This window comes from Schistocerca piceifrons, chromosome 4 (assembly GCF_021461385.2).
Source record: "Schistocerca piceifrons isolate TAMUIC-IGC-003096 chromosome 4, iqSchPice1.1, whole genome shotgun sequence".
Taxonomy (NCBI): Eukaryota; Metazoa; Arthropoda; class Insecta; order Orthoptera; family Acrididae; genus Schistocerca; species Schistocerca piceifrons.
In genome coordinates, this window is record NC_060141.1 from 591,030,405 (window position 1) to 591,052,122 (window position 21,718).

The window sequence follows — 21,718 nt, forward strand, 5'->3', positions numbered from 1 at the left end:
GCGTCTGCTATAACATTTTGCGTGCCGGGAAAGTGAACAATCGTAAAATTAAATTCCTGTAAATACAGTTTCCATCTACTTAATCTATCGTGAGTGAATTTGGCCGAAAGTAAAAATTGTATCGCTCTGTGGTCTGTGTAAACGGTGGTATGTCTGCCATAAAGAAAGTGCCTAAATCTCGTAAAAGCCCATACAACACATATTGTTTCAAGTTCTGTAACAGAATAATTTCGTTCAGCGGGTGACAAAATGCGGCTTGCAAATGCGATGTTTTTAATTACTATTGGACCATCTTCTTCAATTTCCTGGAAAATATGTACGCCTAAAGCGGTGTTAGAACTGTCAGTGGCAATGGAAAAATTTCTAGTAAGGTCTGGGTGCGATAAAAGTGGTGCATTCAACAGAGCATGTTTCAGGTTCATGAATTCAAAATGTGCTTGCTTATCCCAAGACCAAATACTGTTTTTACCTGTTAATTGGCATAGTCTAGGCGTGTCTAAAGCAGAATGATGAATAAATTTACGAAAAAAGTTAATTAAGCCCAAAAAACTGCGTAATTGCTTTTTTGTCGTAGGAACAGTAATGTCACGTAGAGCTTGAAGTTTTTCCGGATCCGGTGCAATGCCTTCTGCTGAAATTACGTGTCCAAGAAATTTTATGGAAGTTTTGCCAAAGTGCGATTTACTAAGATTAACTGTAAGTCCTTGTGCATAAAAGTTTGTAACAGTTGTTCAAGAATCAGATTGTGTTCGGACCAGTTAGCTTCTGCGATAAGAATGTCGTCTACATACGTCGTAATTCTGTCTTTAAGTTCTGTCGGAAGTATTGTGTTCAAACCGCGAATAAAAGCTGCAGAAGAAATAGTTAAGCCGAACGGTAGTTTGCAAAATTGATAACAGTCACCGAAACAGAGAAAAGCTGTATATTTTCTGCAGTTCGGATGAAGTTGAATTTGCCAAAATCCCGATTTCAAATCTAGTGTAGAATAAATAGCTGTACCGTGAAATTTCTGTAAAAGTTCCTCTAGTGTCTGTGGTCGATCTGTTTCATTAATAATAATGTCATTAATGTGACGTGAATCAAGTACAAGGCGAAGTGAGCCATCTTTTTTCTTAACAATATGTAGCGGGTTTATGTACGGACTAACTGCTGGTTCTATAATTCCTTGGTCGAGCATATCCTGCAATTCTTTTTTAACCTGTTCTCTGTGAATGTATGGAATAGGATAATGCTTTGCTTTAAATGTGTCGTGCGGTTTGACTTGAAATTCATACATAAAGCCGGACATAGTACCAGGAATGTTGTCAAAAACTGGAGCTTGCTGTAAAAGAATTTTGTGTAATTGCGTTCGTTCGTCGTCTGTAGTTGCACTGCTTTGTCTAACTTTATCGGAAATCATTTGTATTACGTCGTAGTCCATTTCGTCTGGAGTATTATAGTTGTGTACGTACGTATCCGTTAACAATGTGGGATTACAGTTTATGTCACGTGTTGCGGAAATGACCTCTGTGCGGTTGATTGTTTGTTCTTCCGCAGATAATGAGTGCTGAAATTCTAAAGCAAGTTGTACATTTTCATCCTTTAACATTAAATAAGAATTCTGAAAATCAATGACTGCGTCGTGTTGTACCAGAAAATTCGTACCTAAAATAACGTCTGTTGTCAATAAAGGAACAATCCAAAAATTAGAGTGAAAAGTATGACCTCCAATACAAAATGATAAATGCGTCTGTAATTTAACGTCTACACCTTTACTCGATACTGCTCCTTTCACTTTTGTTTTGCCTAAAGGTAACGTCGGATAAGTATTCTCTTTGTTGCACTCGTTGAAAGTCTCCTCATTAATTACTGATATAGGTGATCCGGAATCGATTACTGCTGAAAATTTCGATGAACCAACTTTAATTTCGATGACAGGATGTGAAATAGTTTTCTGAACAAATGGTCTTTCCTGCAAAAGAGTGTCTCGTATGTCGTCAAAAGTAATTACATTTTCGTGAACTACATTTTGCGTGTCAAAGGTAGTGCTTGTGTTACTGGAAGATGCGACTTGTACAGTATCTAGTCAGATTCTATCTGACGTGTTATTATTATTAGGAGGATTCTGTGGCATTTCTACTATTTGAACTGTTCTATTACTTCTTCCAGACGTGTTACGCTCTGGATGATACCTACTGTCGGGTTCATTCATGAGAATATGTTCTTGTTGATTATTTTGTCGCTGGTAAGACCGACTGTTATTAAACGTATGTTGGTAATTATGTTCATTGTTTTTACGTCTGTCGTGAAAGTCATTCCTATACGGTGCATTGCGATAGGAATTGAAATACTGTCTTCTCTGTACGTAGTTGTTTCCTTGCTGCCGTGCATTACTATTTGTTGGATCTGGGACTATACGTGCACGCGGCGGAACATTAAAGCCTGGTTGACCTTGTGCATTACATTGTTGGTTACGTATGCTAAGCGACTTACTTTCATGCTGTTGTGGTGAAAAACATCTATTGTTACAAAAATATGGTTCCTATTGCTGAAAATTTTGACGATACTGATGATTACAATTTTATCTGTTATTAAATTTACGGCGGTAGTTGCCATTACGGGAGTGCCTACTGAAAATTGTCACATTCGGTAAAATATTTGTCATATCCGGTTTTCATTACATGTTTCTTAATACTAGGTAGAGCAATAGTTAAAGAGCAGTTTGGATAGATATAAAGGATAGTAGAAGAAAAGGCAGCAGTGCAGAAAACTAAAGATGAAACAGCACTACTCCAGCTCGGGGCCCTATGCTCGCTACGGCACATATTCATTAAAGCGTAATGAATCCCCTGAGGTCAATTACGCACTGCAAATACATTTCAGCTTTTGCGTTGCAGGCAATGCCGGTAAAATTCCAAAACCAAATTGTTGTAACCATGTTAATTCGAGTTTCTGCATAATACATAATGCTGATGAAAATACAATAGCAAATTGTCGCATCAGGTTCAAAGCTAGTTTCTGCATTACAGGTAATAGCGGTGAAAGTACAAAAACAAATTGTCGTATACAGCTCAAAGCGTGTACCTGTGTTCTGTCATTATTAAATTCTTTACATTTTCTTACAAATACAAATTGCTTATTATCAACGCTCTCGTCACTGAATTTGAGAACACGTTCGGGTTTGTGAGTGAATCTGTTCGTCTGTGTCATTTCGTACTTCAAGTTGCGTAGCTTTTCATATTTTAAGTCGCGTAGCTTTTCGGATTTTACGTCTCGCAGTCTCTGTAAATTTTTCACATTATACACGCTGCGTGAGTCAGTCAAATGCTCGCAAAGTGGCGGATTCTGTGACGTATTGGTGACTGAAATAGTTTTTAATTCTGTTACTTGAAAACTTTCGACATTTTGGTTGTTCTGTCGTTCACTTTTATTATTGACTTCCGTATTCGCAGTGTGTGAAACTTCCACTGACTTCAAATTAAACTCGTCGCGTATCTGTACCGCGTTTTTAAGGCATTGTTCAGTGACTGCATTAATTTCGTGTATCTGTGTTTCGTTTGCTGAACATTGTTCGGTGACTGCAATAATCCCGTCTTTATGTGATTCTGTTGTGTCTACACGTGTGCTACTTAATTCTTGTGCAACAGTGCCAACTTCTTTATTACTGTTTTTAGCACAAGCCTCAGTATCCTCACGTAATTGTTCTTTAATGTCCTGGCATTGCACGGTAATAGCTGTATTCTGTTCACTAACTTGTCTGCTCCATTCGTTAAGGTTGTCTTGTTTTTCGTTCGTCAGTTTGAAACTTTCATTAATTGTTTCGCTAAGTTGTTTGTAATGGTTGTCGACACTTTCATTTACCTGTTTGTAATGGTTGTCAAAACTTCCATTAAGTTGTTTGAAATAATTATTCATTATTTCCTTCCGCTGTTTGAACTGTTTACTAAGTTGTTTGATATTTTCATCAATTTTATTAAATTTTTCATTAAACTGTTTGAAATTTTGCCGCAAAAATGCCATAATTGGATCCGATTCAAAATTAGCATTTCTATTCTCTGTGCTGTTCAATAGTGGATCTGGAACTTTCTCGCTTACTGTAACCATTTGGTTATTCTGAGATTTAGAAAAAAGTTTGTCAGTCGGATGTACACTGTCAGACATTATTTCGGAATTAAATAAATCCGTCCTACTTTCAGTACACTGTTCATTTTCACTAGACAAATTTGTCTGTACGTTACTTGAATTTTCCAAATCGGGTGTGTTAAGCTCGGCAGCGCTCATTACAATAGAGCGTTCTGCGTCATCAATTGTCGCCAAATTAACAGACGAGACAATTGAGTTCGTTTGTTCATTATCAGGGTAAAAGTCATCACTAGTGGTTGGAATGCACTGATTGCTAGTGAACGCAGGATTGTCATCATTACTCTGCGTGTCACAATTACTATCGGTCACGCTGTTTAAGTCGGTAATTTCATTCAAAATACCTCGCGATACACTATTCATAGTCTTTCGCGGCATTTTTACAATAGTCACAATTATTCACAAAACAAATAAGCACAATGCAAAAGCAACACACAAATACAACAGAGCAAAGAATTGCCGTTGACCTGTAGAAAGAAAGTCACAAGATTAGTAAAAGCGTTGCGCCAAATCCTAATTATATCTAAGCAAATAAGAGCAGATATCTGACTGTTGTTCAAAAGACTCTCAACGAAATTCGATCCTGGACTGGGTGTCGCCAAGTGTAACCTCCCCACAAAAATTTGAAAGAAAGAAACAAAATTATTTAAAAATGCTAATGGACATTGCGCTAAGCGTAACCTGCCCACAATGAAATGTACTGACAATGGCAACAAAAAATGTGAAATTCGCAATCTGACTCAAATGTAAATTCTTCACAAAAATTTAAAGTCCATTCCGTGATAAGAAAATTCAATTAAACCGAAACATCGGTCTTTGGCCCTGTGTAAAACAATCAGAATTAAAGTCTCACCTCAGAATAACTGGATGTCAAATTTCTGCTCTTTTTCGTGCGCACGGCTTGGAGGAACTGCATTGCAAATAATAATATTCCTTTTTTTGTGATTTTACTGAAATTTTTCTTTAAAAAAAGTGGAGTGAAATGGGAAGTGCAACGAAATCTTTAGTTCAATAAAAAATAAAATTTTTGAAAAAATTCTTTTGAAATAAAAATTATTATTGGGGCATTTGTTGGAAATTAATTACAATAAATAAATTTTTACATTATCTAATGATTATATTAATTAACAGTATACCTCATTCAGCATCTTGACCAGTGTTGCCGACCGCCTACATCACACAACCGCACTGGGCTGCTACTACTGACCGACCGCTCTGCATGACGACTACTAGTGCACTGCTCTACATGACGACTAGTAGCGAACTGCACTACACGACTACTACTGACCGACTGCTCGCAACTAAATCGAGCTACAGACTTCCACGACTACAGACAGAGTACTGCTATGCATAGCGACAACTAGCGAACTGCTCGCAACACTCGCGCGGTCAAGCGCATACTCTCTATTCAGAGACGCTGCAATGCCTCGCCATCGCTGCTGCGTTACATACGTGTTTCAACCTATGAATACCATTACAAGGTCTCGCAATTTTGGACGCGAGTATGGAACTTACATTGTTATTTCGAGACAGTTATTTTATAGACGCTGTCCATGTCAAATGTCAAATCCACTTTTCCTTTAACACATATTCCTCTCTAATTATCAGTCTCAGGTGCAATTAGCATGGGTGGCGTCCGTGAGTGCATTGTCATACACGTAGATCATCTCTCTCTCTCTCTCTCTCTCTCTCTCTCTCTCTCACACACACACACACACACACACACACACACACACACACACACACACTCAAACCGGTGTCACTCATGGGTGACCGCAGAAATTTATCCAAGAGGGGGCGAAATGCAAAAAGTGCTATTTTTGATGTACATGATTCATAGAGTCTGAAAACGTGCCATGCCCCAAACACTGATTTTGGCAGAAAGTACACGAAACTAATTGTCTTTCAAATGACTGACGATTTAGTTCGATACGTGAAAGATAAGTATATTTCAGTAGTATATTCAATCATTTGCTGTTAATAGTATGAATATGGTTGCTACCTTTTCTCTTCAACTATCTAAAATTGTATCGTCAAATGTCTACAAAAACGGTAAGCGATGAGTTATGAAATCAGATAAAAAATATTCGCAAAAAATTTTGTTATGTTCCAATAGTGTTAGGCTTACACTTTAATTAAAAATCTTATCGATGAAAGTTCAGCACGACTGAGGAAAACCTGTTTGATATTAACAAAAATAAGCAACAAACAATGTCACTACATTGTCCCAAGAAGTGGAGAAACGGGGAATAAACTTCAGAGAAACACACCACTCTGAAGACATCTGTGGCACTTTAGTTTCTTACAAAACGTCACTTCTCATCACGTTAATGGGTCTATTACATTACTTCCACGCTATCTGTTTTTAATGTTGACTGGCAACCTAAGAATAAAATCTGTTTTGAAAGCCACATTTTGTTGGCTGGGTAAAGCGTAACATGTGGTCAGCGTTCGACTGGATGAATGTGCGAAATCTCCCAAAATCACCCTCCAATTGGCCGGCAGAATCAACTTTCAACATCCTGGGACTGAACCTAGGCACTCCTCTCCTCTCAACTTGTCACACTGTTGTGCATCAGACCATCTGTAGCGCAGAATTCGTATCTCTATGACTGCATTTGGCACTCTGTTGCAACGCATAGGCTTTGAGTAAGTTCCAATCCCTGCGGAGAACATCTTCTCGAGATTGAAATTTCACACTCTATCTCCTTTCTCCTAGTGCAGAAAACGACATTATATTTTTTTCGACTGATTAATTTAGATCCCGAGATTAACCATAAATGTACACACACACAATGTAGCACAGATGCTTTCTTCATAGAGCACTATAGTAGTTTTGTTTTGTAAAACTGAGTGTGTTCTCAGTAAGCCAACATGCGTCTTCTGCGGTCACAGAAAACGGATAACTTCGTTTTTGATTCGTTGTGCAGCAAAAGTAGTTGGCACCCTTGTTAGAATTTTCGGACTGTTGGCGGACTCCTGCACTGCGACCGTGCAATATTGTTCTGAGAATTGATGTCGGATCCACGCACCGCGACATCTGCCGTTACATGAGGGCTGTATGAGGAGTTAACGGAGAAGAGATTGAAGACAGTGTCTGGGTACGTTTCCGTACAGTTTCGTAAGTGGACTGGCGCGATGGGTTTGCTGCTGCTTCATAGTTTCCTTTCAAAGAAAGAAGATTTAAGAGTTCAACTTCCCGTCGACAGCGTGGTCATTAGAGACGGAGCGTATACTCGAATTACGAAAGGATGGGGAAGGAAATCGGCCGTGCTCTTTTCAAGGAACCATGCCGGCATTTGCACGGAGCGATTTAGGGAAATCACGAAATCCCTGAATCTGGATGGCCGGAAGGCGATTTGAACCGTCATCATCCTGAATAAGGGGTCGTTGTGAACCTCACTCGGTTAATATTTCTTTCATACTCGTAATACGATAATTGCATTAATTAATCAAGTGAGTTCATAATATTAAATTTAATTCAAGAGTACCGAGGGAGCAGTTGCGTGATCGCATGGCAGCTTTATTTCATTTCACTTTCCTGATTTTTTACACTCATGCGGAAATATGATGCATGTTTTCATAAAGCCAAATGCATGCTGATTTCGCGTTTTCAGAGTGAGCTACGGAGAACCCTGGCTGGAAAAAGCGAAAGTGAGTTTATCCATCTGGAGCAAAGATTCCGTAAACAGCGCGACCTCTAGAATCAAATTTTAACTCTGCAGTGGAGTGTGGGCTGATATGAAACTTCCTGGCAGATTAAAACTGTGTGCCGGACCGAGACTCGAACTCGGGACTTTTGCCTTTCGGTAGACCACTTGCCCGTGAAAGACAGAGGTCCCAAGTTCGAGTGTCGGTTCGGCGTACAGTTTTAATCTGCCGGGAAATTTCATATCAGCGTGACATCTGCTGACTGAACGGCCAGTGGGCGTTCCCAAAGCCGTCTTGCTGGCATGAGCCACAAGTGTCTCCCTGCAGATCGTATAGCCGGACAATGCGTTGTGTCCTGGCCGGCCATTATAAGTCCTTCAGGGAGCGTCAACCTGGGTGTCCGAAAGCAAGGCGGCGCTTACGCCAAAAGGCCGCCCTTCCCAAGGAACTGGCTCCAAAGCGAGTTACTGATAGTATCTTTCTAAAAGTTGCGTGACGCACGTGCCATCCTGGGTGGTATGGTTTTTCTTCCGTGGAGAGGAGGAAAGCAACAGTCTGGATTCCAAGCCTGGGAATCGATATGCGCGCGTTGGCCGTACCCAGAAACGTCAGCGGTTGGTCGTCGAAAGATACCTCTGTAGGCAGGAGTTATGATTTTCGATAGTATGTTCGACTGAATAGTAGATTTGGCTGTTGTGCGCCTGTCCCTCTGACTGGAGGAGGAGGAGGATACACAGTTTCCTACCTGAGCTCTGATGGGCGGACGATGTATAAAGTGAATTAGGAAGGAATTTTTGTGGAGCATCAGAGAACTCTTGAGTAGAGATTCTGGCTTAGGCCCCCTTAGAGTGAGGACGCTTCAGTATCTGGCCCTTCTGGATGCCAACTCGCGATAGGGAGTCGAAGACTTTCGGCGTCGCAGTACTGCAGAACCGAACGGAGGACGGACAGGCGGAGTGACTGGGCATGGTAACACCGTGAACGTCTGGCTCACCTCCGCCGCAGCAATGTGTTCTACGCGGCAGCAGTACCAGCACACGTACGGTAAGACATCAGCTGCATGGGGTCTCAGACCAGCAGTTTAAATTTAGGTGCGGTTAGTTCATTGGGTGTTACTAACAAGCTATCACTTCCTTCCTCTTGCATTTGTTCATGACCCTCACCTCTCACTAAGGTTGATTGATTGGTTGATTTGGGGGAAGGGACCAAACAGTGAGGTCATCGGGTCGGCCGCTGTGGCAGAGCAGTTCTAGGCGGTTCAGTCCGGAACCGCGCTGCAGCTACGGTCACAGGTTCGAATCCTGCCTCGAGCATGGATGTGTATGCTGTCCTTAGGTTAGTTAGGTTTAAGTAGTTCTATGTCTAGTGGACTGATGATCTCAGATGTTAAGTCCCATAGTGCTTAGAGCCATTTGAACCATTTTTCTGAGGTCATCGGTCCAATCGCATTAGGAAAGGATGGGGAAGGAAGTCGGCTGCGCCCTTTCAAAGGAACCATCGCGCAATTTGCCTGAAGCGATTTAGGGAAATCACGGGAAACCTAAATCAGGATGGTGGGAAGCGGGTTTGAACCGTTGTCATCCCGAATGCGAGTTCTGTATGCTGTGCCATTTTGGTGGGTCCTCTCACGTGGTACGTGAGATTGTCTAAAATCACCGTAAGACTGTAGAACCACGCTTCTTAAAAGTGTATGCTGACAGAGTTCCATTGCGACCAGGAAGATGTAGCATGTTAGCCTCTATTGGCTACGCTCATCTAAGGAACAGTCTTGCCAACAAAGTATTGTACTTTTCAGTTGCCTTAACGCTGAAGTGTGACTTTGTAAGTCCCTGTTGATGTTACGTTCGCGAAGTTAACTGGACCTGGAATGATTTTGCATTTCGAGAGCGCTTTCAGTAGTTTAAGAAGGAATTTTATTACTTGCTCCGACATAGCCTCTCTTTGGTATCATTTTGATGTAAGATTCACCCATAGTTTAATAGCTACCCAATGCGTGCGCTTTAAATAGGTAACTGTGTTCATGGGATCCGTTCGTCGCATGCAGGACGAGGTGAGGCGGGCAGATTCATATTCACGAGTGGCTCGTTCAACACCTTGATTGCGTAACACCGCCGAAATCGCCCTCGCGACTAGGAATATCCTGTCATGCAAAATTAACTGAACCTTGAATAATTTTGTATTTGGAGAAATCTTCCAATAGTTTAAGAAGAGATTGCGTGTGCTTAGTCCGACACCGTAACCAGCTACTTAGGCCCCTCTTGGTTGTTGTTGTTGTGGTCTTCAGTCCTGAGGTTGATTTGATGCAGCTCTCCATGCTACTCTATCCTGTGCAAGCTTCTTCATCTCCCAGTACCTACTGCAACCTACATCCTTCTGAATCTGCTTAGTGTATTCACCTCTTGGTCTCCCTCTGCGATTATTACCTTCCACGCTGCCCTCCAATACTAAATTGGTGATCCCTTGATGCCTCAGAACATGTCCTACCAACCGATCCCTTCTTCTTGTCAAGTTGTGCCACAAACTTCTCTTCTCCCCAATCCTATTCAATACTTCCTCATTAGTTATATGATCTACCCATCTAATCTTCAGCATTCTTCTGTAGCACCACATTTCGAAAGCTTCTATTCTCTTCTTGTCCAAACTATTTATCGTCCATGCTTCACTTCCATACATGGCTACACTCCGTACAAATACTTTCAGAAATGACGCCGGCCGCGTTGGTCTAGCGGTTTTAGGCGCGCAGTCCGGAACCGCGCGACTGCTACGGTCGCAGGTTCGAATCCTGCCTCGGGCATGGATGTGTGTGATGTCCTTAGGTTAGTTAGGTTTAAGTAGTTCTAAGTTCTAGGGGACTGATGACCACATATGTTAAGTTCCATAGTGCTCAGAGCCATTTGAATCAGTTGAACCATCAGAAATGACTTCCTGACACTTAAATCTATACTCGATGTTAGCAAATTTCTCTTCTTCAGAAACGCTTTCCTTGCCATTGCCAGTCTACATTTTATATCCTCTCTACTTCGACCATCATCAGTTATTTTGCTCCCCAAATAGCAAAACTCCTTTACTACTTTAAGTGTCTCATTTCCTAATCTAATTCCCTCAGCATCACCCGACTTAATTCGACTACATTCCATTATCCACGTTTTGCTTTTGTTGATGTTCATCTTATATCCTCCTTTCAAGACACTGTCCATTCCATTCAACTGCTCTTCCAAGTCCTTTGCTGTCTCTGACAGAATTACAATGTCATCGGCGGACCTCAAAGTTTTTGTTTCTTCTCCATGGATTATAATACCTACTCCGAATTTTTCTTTTGTTTCCTGGTATCTTTTTGTTTCTTGGTATAATTTTAATATAAGACACATCCATAGTCTGACAGCTATCCGATGCGCGTGTCTTGGATAGGTAACTGTGTTCATGAGATAATTTCCCGTGAACAGCGTGGCAACCAAAAGAAACTTGAGATCTATGCCTATTGCTAAAGTCAGATACAGCCTTTCTCGTCAGGCACCTACAGTGTAGTAAGGCCGCGGACAATCATTGCTGAAAATATGAGAGAATTCTATAATTGAAGAAAATCCTGTACCCGATTCAAACAGGTCCCTTCTTTTTGCGGTTGTTTGTAGGTACAGTCCGCTGACAAAGTATAATGTCTTGCGGTAATTCGGCAACAACCCATGCTGAGATGGAATTGTATTGGTAGGAACCACTATCGTATGACACAGTGATTAGTTGGCACAGTCGTTTACAGTGTCTGGTCAACAAAGGTGAAAACCCAACCTTCATAGGTGTAAATGATGCTGAGTGCTTTTTGCTACAGTCATGGCGAGGAGATAACAGGTTGTGAAACAGTCAAAGGAGCATACAGCGACAACCTCCCGACGAGGTTATGGGAGACTCCGAGCTACGGCATCGCGAGAAGCTTTCCTCATTCCCGGTATTCTCCTGATCCAGCGACTTCTTACTCTTTCCGTAGATGAAGAGACCCTTACCTGGCAGGCATTATCAGAACAACAACTAGGTGATTCGAGGTGGGACATTTCCTGAAAAAAAATTGTGTTACACTGAAGGGTGAATACTAAGTAGTTTATCGGCCCGTGAACCTACTATCGATACAAATTTTCGCTCTATTGCATCTCTGCTGGTTCTAACCTACAAACGAGTGCTACCACGTCGTGCTATATTGCACGGCACATCCCGCTTGTCCTATTTGAGAGCACTGTGCGAGTAGTCTCAGCCTCACTGTATGTTTCTCGCTTAGTGGCTTTAACTCAAAAAAGCGCAAAACTGCTAGCAATGGTGAGTCAGATGCCTCGATACAGACATAACAATGTTTTTCCTTGTGTTTGTGGTATCGTACCAATCGATACCGCATAGGAGGCAATCGTTAGACTCTGTCAGGTTGGCACTTGAGCTACGGCCGTTGTCCGACAGCTGCTGTGATTGCGACCGGCGCCGCCCAACCACTGACGTCCCTAGTGCCAACCTCTCCCGCCTCCTCCCTCCCCTGAACTGATGGATCACATGGGTAAAGTGACCGCCCAACTACAGCTCAGCCAGTCCGTCTCCAGTCGAGTTCATGTAAATCATTATGCAGTTATGGAGTTCTAGTCAAGTCCTGGTGTGGCTCCGGTATAGAGTAGTCTAGTATCGTCCTTGTGCAGACGTAGCTTTTTCCACGAAAGTCGTATCTGAGAACTGGCCTCCCGACTTACTTTTATTGTGAACAATTAAAGTGTTTAAATGTATCAGCATATTTCAGGGATTTGTACGTGATTTCAACCAGGAGTCACTATACAGAAGGTCTCTCAATTCTTTTGATTTCCTCCTCAGAATCAATGCACTATCCCAACAGGACATTGTTTTTTTGGCGACGAGATTTTCTTGGCCACTTCACTGTTGTATGCGAAACTTGATGTCCCTGTCTGCACGCTTTAGACTTGAGACACGCAGGTTCGATGTTTCGACCCTCCGTCATGTTGGAGACTCACTTGGTATGCTTCATCGAGACCTCAATCTGACCTTGTTGTAGTCTGAAGGGTCGGGGTCGAGGCAGACCGATAGCAGCTGCATGTAAAACGGTGGCAGGTGGCTACTCAGGTAACTGCACTCACTGTGAATACAGCAACGAAGAAACTTTAATCGTGTGGGAAACATTTTAAGACAAAATACTTTCAACTTTGCTGTCTACCACAGCGGAGTGACTGGCGTGTTTACATGAATGGCCTTTGCATGATTGACCATTGCTGACTTTTCTTTATTTAGCTTGCCAAGATTCCTTTGATCTTTCAGTGTCGTCGCAGTACTTTCTGGATGTAGCTGCGTATTCCATTATAATGGTCATAGCTCCCGAGCCAGAATATTAAATAATTTGTGTGTTAAATTATGACAGGTTTTTCTGGGATTATGTGCACGAGTTATTATAACCCTGGTATCTATCATTGTTTGCTGTCACTGGGTTTAAGGACTGTTTCTACATATACATATACATACCCATATACGTTTTCATGAAAGAGAACACTGACTCATTATTTCTTTAATGTAACTTGTGATGTAGTCAAATAAATATGTTACCTGATACTTAGACATCTTTCAGAGACAATAAAATATCTGGATTTTTGGTTATGATTAAGTAGGTTGTCAGGTTATTTTCCTTACAGAGAAATATAGGAACATGTAACAAGAAATTATACCAAAATAACAATCGAACAAATGTAAGTAGTGTTAAACTTATTTCATTTTAATTCTAAAAAACTTCTGAAACTTACAAAATTATTATTATTATTATTATTATTATTATTATTATTATTATTATAAATTTTGGATTATAATTTGAAAATATCTGTAATGCAACTTCGATGAAATATTAATGAAATATAACTTTTACCTTTGGATGAAAAGACCGAATATAGATATAAATATCTTTTTGTTGCAAGTTGAGCATTGATGATCACTTTAGTCTAACATTTTTGGCATGAATTAACATCCTTCTCTAAAGCAGTTGGGCATGTTAACTCGGTTCTAGAAATCTTGTGTTCTGTAGTGCTGAGTTCTAGTCGTCATTGCTGGAAGTTATTGTTGAAACAATAAATTTCAAAAATAATGAAGACTGTTTTATTTCTAAAATTTATGCAGGAATAACCAAAACTCTGGATTCCTTCTGGTAAAGGTGGAGCGTACCCTGAATTTGAGCCAACTTAAAGAAACTTCGAGAAAACAACAGAAACCAAAATAAGCTAAGAAAGTTATTTCATTTTAAATAATTCTTTTTTACCATATGCACCGATTTGTCACGTATTTCTATTTTGTCATATGCAGCTCTCAATAATGACACCATTAAAGAGTGCATGGACAAACCTTTTAATTTTTTAAATATCGTCTATAAGAAGGTGAGGGTAGAAAAAGTGCACTAGGTTATTGCTACTATGATTGTGTTTTTGCTATGGACATTAATTACAAAAACTGCCTGTTCTATGGTACTTATTCTAAAGTTAGTTCCTTTTGTAACTACAGTTTTGACGTTCGATATCTACAGTCTTAATAGTACTATTAGTAACATGATCCGCTTTCATGGCTTTTTAAATATTTATTCAGAATTCTGGAAGGTCTTCTTGCATTTATGGCTGAGTTCTATTTAGCATAAGGAGTGTGTTAGCCGGGAATCGTCTACTTTCATACTTTTTTAAACTGTGTATGTTTTGTCCGTCTGCATGTTTTATGAGAGTTTTTCAAACGTTTTAGTTGCCCTTTATGGACAGTTTAATATCTTGGAGAAATTGTGCAATTTCATGATGTTACCAAGCAGTGTAATTGTTGGCAATAAATTTGTGTTTTCTGTAAAGGGCAGCACTGACATCGAGGCAAACGAAACAATTCCTTCTTCTGTTTGTTAAGTGGGTTTTTGCTGACAGGTTCCAATCTCACATTCTCACTCGCCACCTTCTCAGTTGTAGGAGAGTGTGGTTCCATGGCTGTTGCAACAAAACGCGTTAATAATACGATTTTTGTACTTTGAAAAGAATTCATTTTTTGCTTTTATATGTGGTCTTTTCTTCTGAGTTTATGAGACAAATACATAGAGAACAACTACCACCACCATCATCAAGGTTCATGGTCGATGCATGATTTTTTGAGGCGATAATTAAAGCTTAATGACTACTCCTCTCTATCTCATTTTTTATTATCGTCTGTATAAAGCTAACACTAGATATTCGTTCCTACGCTCCATAATGCAGACATTCCTAAGACAACATCAAGGAAATTTGGATATGCTGACAACTAGGCTCTTGCTGCGACCCACAAAGACCTGGTGTTACTGAGACTGTCTTGACTGAAGACCTACAAATTGTTGTCAAATACTTCCGTAACCAGGGGTTACAGCCACACGCTGCCAAAAGAGAAGTCACCAGCTTGCACCTTAGCAACAGTCTCCCAAACAAGGAAGTAAAGGTATATTTTGAAGAGAAACACCTGTGCCATATCAAAAATCCACCATTACCTGGGGGTCACTCCTGGAAGGACGCTCTGCTTCAAACAGCACTTGCTGAGAACTGCCGCTAAGATGAAGTCAAAAAATAATATCTTGCAGAAACTTTATGGCATGACATGCGATCAGCAGCTCCAACACTAAGGACATCTGCTCTTGGGCTGGTGTACTCCGTGGCAGAATACTGCGCTGCTGACTGGATCAACAGCCCATGCACCAGACTTCTCAACACACAACTCAACCACACTATGCGAATCACCACAGGAACAATCAGAAATACTCCAACTTTCTGTCTACCTCTTCTCAGCTACCATCCTACTCATGAGGATATTCCTGTACTCAGTAAAAAACAGCCTTGATCACTGTCACCCACCTCTACAAAGTGAAAAATTTCTAATGGACCACAGAGCAACAACAACAGAGAAATACGGCAGGACAACGCTACCTGAGAACAGCTGAAGATGCCCTGCATCTCGATGACGCCTCCAAGGTTTTAAGAGCATCGCAAGATCTGGTCTGCACTCTATAGAATGAAGATAAATAGTGGAAGATGTGCAGACGCAGTGTAAAAATAGTGATTAACAACATCGCCCAGCGGTGGCTGTGGTGCGGAACATCAAGCTGTCCAGCACATCATGCATACGTGCCCAGATCGATCCTTTCTTGGCGATCTGGAGGAGTTCCTGTTAGCACCTAAGGCATCAATTGTGATGTTCAGCAGTTGGACATAAGCCTGTGTTCTGTAAATATTGTACACTTAATCACCTTATAATCATGGTGGTGGTGGTAAGTTTCTATGGGACCAAACTGCTGAGGTCATCGATCCCTAGGCTTACACACTACGTAATCTAACTTAAGCTAACTTACGCAAAGTACAACACACACACCCATGCCCGTGCGAGGACTCGAACCTCCTCCGATGGGGTGAGCCGCGTGAACCACGGCAAGGTGACCGAGACCGCGCGGCTACCCCGCCTGGCTTGTAATCATGACTTTCTTTCTTAATTATTTCTATGTGTATTGTGAAGAAAAAAATATTTCCCTGTGTGACGTGATGTTATCCATGCGCTAAATATATAAATCTAAGTTCCATCCTTATATATAAAATTCTCGTGTCAATGTTAGTTGCCATACCCCTCCGAAACGAATCGATCGATTCTGATGAAATTTTACATGTGTATTCGATAGGTCTGAGAATCGGTCGTAATCTATTTTTCATACTCCTAAGTGATAAGGGTGGTCCACCCCAAAGTCTTTTATTCTTATTTTTTGGACAGAACTTTTTATTTTTATTTTTTTATGATGTGGCATTACAAAATACACGCAACCATAAATTTTCACGCTTCTACCACCAGCCCCTATTTTTAATAGCGATTTTAGTAATTTAATATTTTTCAACCCCGGTCCGTAACTGATCAATTATCAGTTGATCAGTTATCCCCGCCAGGTGTCTATCGGTGATTTTCAGTATTCGATAGGTAATTGAAGGATACGGACCAAAAGGAATGACTCGAATATCCCTCTTTGAATCGACATAACTAGACCGACAAGTTTAACTAGGTAGCACGAGTCATTCGCTAAACCGACATTTAGGCCTAGCGCACACGCATCGATTTTTATCGTACGGAAATATATCGCACGATCAAATTCTTTTAGTGGAACAAAGAAATTCCTAGGCTCTCCTTTGTTCCAAAGAATTCAATCGTACAATGTTTTTACGCACGATAAAATGGTTCAAATGGCTATGGGCACTATGGGACTTAACATCTGAGGTCATCAGTCCCCTAGAACTTAGAACTACTTAAACCTAACTAACCTAAGGACATCACACATATCCATGCCCAAGGCAGGATTCGAACCTGCGACCGTAGTTGTCGCGCTGTTCCAGACTGAAGCGCCTAGAACCGCTCGGCCACTCTGGCCGGCCGTACGATAAACATCGATGGGTGTGCACTTGGCCTTATTCATAATGCTGGCGAACACGTTTCGACACGAAATTGCCGATTGTTTGTATGCTCATGGACGAGCCGTGCATCTGCTGCAATTGTTAAATCCGCGCGATCTACCGTAGGAACGCTAGGACTAATAGTGGCCGATACTGCAGGACCCTTTTCCCACTCCTTACACAGTTTGCAGCCATTATTATTGTTTGTGTCATGAGCTCCGGCCAACAACGGCTGTTGTGTTCTACATCTACATACATACTCCGCAATCCACCATACGGTGCGTGGCGGAGGGTACCTCGTACCACAACTAGCATCTTCTCTCCCTGTTCCACTCCCAAACAGAACGAGGGAAAAATGACTGCCTATAAGCCTCTGTACGAGCCCTAATCTCTTTTATCCTATCTTTGTGGTCTTTCCGCGAAATGTAAGTTGGCGGCAGGAAAATTGTACTGCAGTCAGCCTCAAATGCTGGTTCTCTAAATTTCCTCAGTAACGATTCACGAAAAGAACGCCTCCTTTCCTCTAGAGACTCCCACCCGAGTTGCAGAAGCATTTCCGTAACACTCGCGTGATGATCAAACCTACGAGTAACAAATCTAGCAGCCCGCCTCTGAATTGCTTCTATGTCCTCCCTCAATCCGACCTGATAGGGATCACAAACGCTCGAGCAGTACTCAAGAATTCGTCGTATTAGTGTTTTATAAGCGGTTCAAAAACGGTTCAAATGGCTCTGAGCACTATGGGACTTAACATCTGGGGTCATCAGTCCCCTAGAACTTAGAACTACTTAAACCTAACCAACCTAAGGACATCACACACATCCATGCCTGAGGCAGGACTCGAACCTGCGACCGTAGCAGTCGCGCGGTTCCAGACTGAAGCGCCTAGAACCGCTCGGCCACACCGGCCGGCTTATAAGCGGTCTCCTTTACAGATGAACCACATCTTCCCAAAATACTACCAATGAACCGAAGACGACCATCCGCCTTCCCACAACTGCCATTACATGCTTGTCCCACTTCATATCGCTCTGCAATGTTACGCCCAAATATTTAATCGACGTGACTGAGTCAAGCGCTACACTACTAATGGAGTACTCAGACATTACGGGATTCTTTTTCCTATTCATCTGCATTAATTTTTAGCTGCCATTCTTTACACCAATCACAAATTCTGTCCAAGTCATCTTTTATCCTCCTACAGTCACTCGACGACGACACCTTCCCGTACACCACAGCATCATCAGCAAACAGCCGCACATTGCTATCCACCCTATCCAAAAGATCATTTATGTGTGTTACACGTATACATTATTCTTCTAGACTAGAGATAATTTATAGGGTGAAGCAATGTTTGCCGGGTCAGCTATAACATATAAAGATTTTCAGAGGTGGAACGAAGTTCGCCGGGTATAGAACAATAAAACAAAAATAAAATTTCATTAATTACAATGACGTTGCTGTGTCACAAGTGCTTGCATTTCTTGTCGAAAGTTCTGCTAATAGACTGTTCAACGTCAGGTTCCTGTAAGAAACAAAAGGAGAAATCAACTTCAAAGATTTTGGTGATACCGAGTCTTTTTGAATAGTAGCAATGGAGTTCTTGCCCACGTAGTGCAACGGCTTTCCGCAACAGCTACGAAGGTTGTCGGTCCGTAAGAGCTTCGCAGCGGACGGATGGAACGTGACGGAGACACCGGCGCCGCCTGCTGCCGCCGTCGCCTCCAGATTCCCCGATAACCACGCATGCGCGGACAAAGGAAGAGCTACCGGTGCCGGCACCGCAGCCGATAATGAACAGTGACGCGACGGCAGAGCCCAGCCGAGCGGCGCCAGCGCGTGAGGTGCGGGACGCGGGGCGCCGGCCCGAAACAAAAGAGGATCGCGGCGCGGACCGGCTCTTTCATTTGGGCGGTCTCTGGTGAAGCCTGGAGGGGGGTTCACACACGACGTCTGGCGCGCCACGCTGCGGCTCGTTTGCGTCGCCACCTTGACGGCGGCCAGCTATGCCGCACTTATTCCGCCTCATATTGCGGCGATGGCGTAACCCGCAGATTAGGCATCGTCGCCGCCGATAATTATAAGTGACGTTAGTGCCTTACTGAAATCTCTCTGCTTGGAATTTCCGTCTTGGAATTTTGCCGTAAATCAACAGACTTTCATTCTTGTTGTTGTTGTGGTCTTCAGTCCTGAGGCTGGTTTGATGCAGCTCTCCATGCTACTCTATCCTGTGCAAGCTTCTTCATCTCCCAGTACCTACTGCAACCTACATCCTTCTGAATCTGTTTAGTGTATTCATCTCTTGGTCTCCCTCTACGATTTTTACCCTCCACACTGCCCTCCAGTACTAAATTGGTGATCTCTTGATGCCTTAGAACATGTCCTACCAACCGATCCCTTCTTCTAGTCAACTTGTGCCACAAACTTCTCTTCCCCCCAATCCTATTCAGTACCTCCTCTTTAGTTATATGATCTACCCATCTAATCTTCAGCATTCTTCTGCAGTACCACATTTCGAAAGCTTCTATTCTCTTCTTGTCCAAACTAGTTATCGTCCATGTTTCACTTCCATTCATGGCTACGCTCCATACAGATACTTTCAGAAACGACTTACTGACACTTAAATCTATACTCGATGTTAACAAATTTCTCTTCTTCAGAAACGCTTTCCTTGCCATTGCCAGTCTACATTTTATATCCTCTCTTCTTCTACCATCATCAGTTATTTTGCTCCCCAAATAGCAAAACTCCTTTACTACTTTAAGTGTCTCATTTCCTAATCCAATTCCCCCAGCATCACCCGACTTAATTCGACTACATTCCATTATCCTCGTTTTGCTTTTGTTGATGTTCATCTTATACCCTCCTTTCAAGACACTGTCCATTCTGTTCAACTGCTCTTCCAAGTCCTTTGCTGTCTCTGACAGAATTACAATGTCATCGGCGAACCTCAAGGTTTTTATTTCTTCTCCATGGATTTTAATACCTACTTTCATTATATGAAACAAATGCCCAACTATTCTACCGAAGTCGATTTACGCCACACGATGAAGGGAAATAGAGCATTAAAAAAAAAAGTCATTAACTTTTCGCTCCGTCTTCAGGCCACGAGTGGCCTACGAGGCCATCCGACCGCAGTGTCATCCTCAGTGTAGGATGCCGATAGGAGGGACGTGGTGTCAGCACACAGCTCTCCCGGTCTTTATGATGGTATTCTTGACCGAAGTATTCGGTCGAGTAGCACCTCAATTGGCATCACGACGCTGAGTGCACCCCGAAAAATGGCAACAGCGCATGGCGGCCTGGGTGGTCAACCATCCAAGTGCCGACCACGCCCGACATCGCTTAACTTCGGTGATCTCACGGGAACCGGTGTATCCACTGCGGCAAGGCCGTTGCCTCATTAACCTTTCAGACTTGAAGTATTAAAAATTAGATTATTTTCAATTTTATTGTTCTTATTATATTATGGAGTGTCCTCTTTTAACTACTTGGGAGCACTAATAACAAATGATAACAGTACTGGAAAGGCCACAAGGGAAAGAATACAAGCAGGAAACAGAGCTTGCTTTGCAAATATGCAACTTTTCAAAAACAGCCTTGTTACAAGAAAAAAACTAAACTACTAATATATAAATCCCTAGTCGACATCTACATCTACATGATTCCTCTGCAATTCACATTTAAGTGCTTGGCGGAGGGTTCATCGAACCACAATCATACTATATCCCGACCATTCCACTCCCGAACAGCGCGCGGGAAAAACGGACACCTAAACCTTTCTGTTCGAGCTCTGATTTCTCTTATTTTATTTTGATGATCATTCCTACCTATGTAGGTTGGGCTCAACAAAATATTTTCGCATTCGGAAGAGAAAGTAGGTGACTGAAATTTCGTAAATAGATCTCGTCACGACGAAAAACGTCTTTGTTTTAATGACTTCCATCCCAACTCGCGGATCATATCTGCCACACTCTCTCCCCTATTACGAGATAATACAAAACGAGCTGCCCTTTTTTGCACCCTTTCGATATCCTCCCTCAATCCCACCTGGTAAGGATCCCACACCGCGCAGCAGTATTCTAACAGAGGACGAACGAGTGTAGTGTAAGCTGTCTCTTTAGTGGACTTGTTGCATCTTCTAAGTGTCCTGCCAATGAAACGCAACCTTTGGCTCACCTTCCCCACAATGTGGTCTTTCCAACTGAAGTTGTTTCGTAATTTTAACACCCAGGTACTTAGTTGAATTGACAGCCTTGAGAATTGTACTATTTATCGAGTAATCGAATTCCAACGGATTTCTTTTGGAACTCATGTGGATCACCTCACACTTCTCGTTATTTAGCGTCACCTGCCACCTGCCACACCATACAGCAATTTGTTCTAAATCGCTTTGCAACTGATACTGGTCTTCGGATGACCTTACTAGACGGTAAATTACAGCATCATCTGCGAACAACCTAAGAGAACTACTCAGATTGTCACCCAGGTCATTTATATAGATCAGGAACAGC

General features: G+C 41.9%; 1 pseudogene; it reads right to left on the reverse strand.

Annotated features, from left to right (window-relative positions):
• Positions 1-20,486: 20,486 nt before the first annotated feature.
• On the reverse strand, positions 20,487-20,604 carry LOC124797081 (annotated as a pseudogene).
• Positions 20,605-21,718: the final 1,114 nt, after the last annotated feature.